Raw genomic sequence first — 3,351 nt, 5'->3', positions numbered from 1 at the left:
GACAGCTATTCGGGGGAAGGGCAACTATAAATGTTTCAGGAGCTTATCAAAACAACAGTAAGGCTGCTAAAGTGGAATTATATCTAAAAAAACAAAAACTAAAAATTCTGACAGGTAGGATTTTTATGACCGAAAAGGTCCTATTGATTTCTTCCATTATAACTGCTTCTCCCTGCCTGTCAGCATTTGTGTTCACTGAGGTGAGCATGCACAGCTCAGCGTATGTTTACATCTGCATGCACAGGAGTGCCAGCATTGCAGCCCATCCAACCAGGTGGCTGAAGAGTGTGAACCTGGAGGGAAGACTTGGAGAAGATGACACCATCTGTGACCAATGGCAGCGCTGACACCACAAGCACTGGAGGGGATCACTAGTCAGGTAAATCAAAAACGAAGGGATTTCCAGTCACTACTTACCAACCAGCCAGCAACCAAGCAAATTAACCTGTCTGTGTTAAAAACAGGGGTTTAGTTGCACACATTTGCAAATACATGCGTAAGCTGCAGGCCGCGCCAAGGCACCCTGATATCTGCAGTCCCTGTTACCTTTAAAGTGTCTCCACAATGGGAGCACATGCATTCTGATGAGATAGATGGAGGACAGGTGACTGGAGGGAGCACACCCCTCCTTAAAGGCACAGGGTCACACTGAACACCCAGCACATAGCACAATGGCAGCGAAGGTGTCAGTGCGTTGCCTGACCAATATAAACGTTATACGATATTGCAAAAAGTGGTCACCTCCTCCACCTATAACTGGTCTAGATAGTAAGGAGCACTGGAAGGGCAAACGCAGATCAAAAACGAAGGGATTTCCAGTCACTTCTTACCAACCAGCCAGCAACCAGCCAAATTAACCTGTCTAACAGTATGCTTTAAAAACAGGGGTTTAGTTGCACACATTTGCAAATACATGCGTAAGCTGCAGGCCGATGCAGATCAAAAACGAAGGGATTTCCAGTCCAGCCCTATTGATTTCTTCCATTATAACTGCTTCTCCCTGCCTGTCAGCATTTGTGTTCACTGAGGCGAGCATGCACAGCTCAGTGTATGTTTACATCTGCATGCACAGGAGTGCCAGCATTGCAGCCCATCCAACCAGGTGGCTGAAGAGTGTGAACCTGGAGGGAAGACTTGGAGAAGATGACACCATCTGTGACCAATGGCAGCGCTGACACCACAAGCACTGGAGGGGATCACTAGTCAGGTAAATCAAAAACGAAGGGATTTCCAGTCACTACTTACCAACCAGCCAGCAACCAAGCAAATTAACCTGTCTGTGTTAAAAACAGGGGTTTAGTTGCACACATTTGCAAATACATGCGTAAGCTGCAGGCCGCGCCAAGGCACCCTGATATCTGCAGTCCCTGTTACCTTTAAAGTGTCTCCACAATGGGAGCACATGCATTCTGATGAGATAGATGGAGGACAGGTGACTGGAGGGAGCACACCCCTCCTTAAAGGCACAGGGTCACACTGAACACCCAGCACATAGCACAATGGCAGCGAAGGTGTCAGTGCGTTGCCTGACCAATATAAACGTTATACGATATTGCAAAAAGTGGTCACCTCCTCCACCTATAACTGGTCTAGATAGTAAGGAGCACTGGAAGGGCAAACGCAGATCAAAAACGAAGGGATTTCCAGTCACTTCTTACCAACCAGCCAGCAACCAGCCAAATTAACCTGTCTAACAGTATGCTTTAAAAACAGGGGTTTAGTTGCACACATTTGCAAATACATGCGTAAGCTGCAGGCCGATGCAGATCAAAAACGAAGGGATTTCCAGTCCAGCCCTATTGATTTCTTCCATTATAACTGCTTCTCCCTGCCTGTCAGCATTTGTGTTCACTGAGGCGAGCATGCACAGCTCAGGGTATGTTTACATCTGCATGCACAGCTCAGGGTATGTTTACATCTGCATGCACAGGAGTGCCAGCATTGCAGCCCATCCAACCAGGCGGAAGAGTCTGAACCTGGAGGGAAGACTTGGAGAAGATGACACCATCTGTGACCAATGGCAGCGCTGACACCACAGCACTGGAGGGGATCACTAGTCAGGTAAGTCTGCCATGGTAATACAATGTGCATACTAGCACATTATAGCTAAAAGCTCCTGAGGCCCAATTTCAATGTTTTAGTGTAGAGGTTTATTTCTGCCGTAATGTTCAGAGAGACATTTCCACATGTTGAATGCTGGCTATATCTTTTATTCATTATTTGTAAAAAGCTAGTGTCTCACCAATCACTGCACAGGTATATTGATCAAGTATATTGATTACATTTTTCACTATTTATAAAGCTTTTGCTTGGGTTTACTAAGATGCCTCCACTTCCGTTGTTTTTCTGTAAAGCAGTTTATGTATATGCTGTTAGTTATCTTGTTACATTGTGCTTCTTCTTGCACAATAATATGTGGCGGATTCTTCAGGTTTCATTCCAATGAGTTTTAAAAACACTTATCCTTTATTTGTGTCTCTGGACACAGTTAGTCGTCCCTGAAGATCTCTGGCATAATTTACACCACCAGTATACCATATTTCCCCCAACCACTCCAACTGTTTCCCTTCAGATTGTCAAATCCATTCCACAGCTGGCATGTTAGTGCTGTCAGTGAGGGAGGCTCCGGTCACTTTACAGGTCACTTCCAGAGTCTCTGATGACTTCACAGTCCCAGGACCAGACTCTGCCATTGTGATTTGTGATGTGACATCTGAAAAATACAAATTATATTTGATTATATATTACATATCTTATATCTCAGACCACTTAGAAACTTTTAAATGAGTAATCTAAATAAAAAGAAACACACGTTGTACTGAAGACACAATAATAAGTAACCACAGGAGATGTGTCATGTCTGAAGTTGTGATTTGGATTCGGTTGCACTGATTCTGATCAGTTAACTTTCCCTATATAACGCTCTGTATTTAAACAGAAATTTTCCACGAATATGTTTTGCATAAACTGAAATGATTGGGTGAGTGGAACTGATGATATGCTAGATTTGTTTTAAAGCAGAATTGTTTCTTTCTCCTGCAGGAAGTTCTGCAATTAAACAAAATTTTACAGAAATATATTTTGTATCAATTGAAATAGCTGAGTTTGTCTTAAAGTGCAAGTGTAGCCACACAAGTAGAATATTTTATGGTGGCATACACTCAACGATCTGATTGAACGTTTCTTCACACAATAAGGTAATATGATTAGATCTATGAATTATCGAAAAAACACTTACTGTATTATCAATTGATCTCAAGCAAAACTGATTGATTTAATCAAAATTATTCAGATCAGTCTGAATGGTAAATCTGATCGTAAGAAAGTAGATATTTTGGCATGATCAGTAAG

This window comes from Pelophylax lessonae (genome assembly GCF_965119305.1).
Source record: "Pelophylax lessonae genome assembly, chromosome: 1".
Lineage (NCBI taxonomy): Eukaryota > Metazoa > Chordata > Amphibia > Anura > Ranidae > Pelophylax > Pelophylax lessonae.
Note: the sequence above shows the minus strand (reverse complement) of the source record.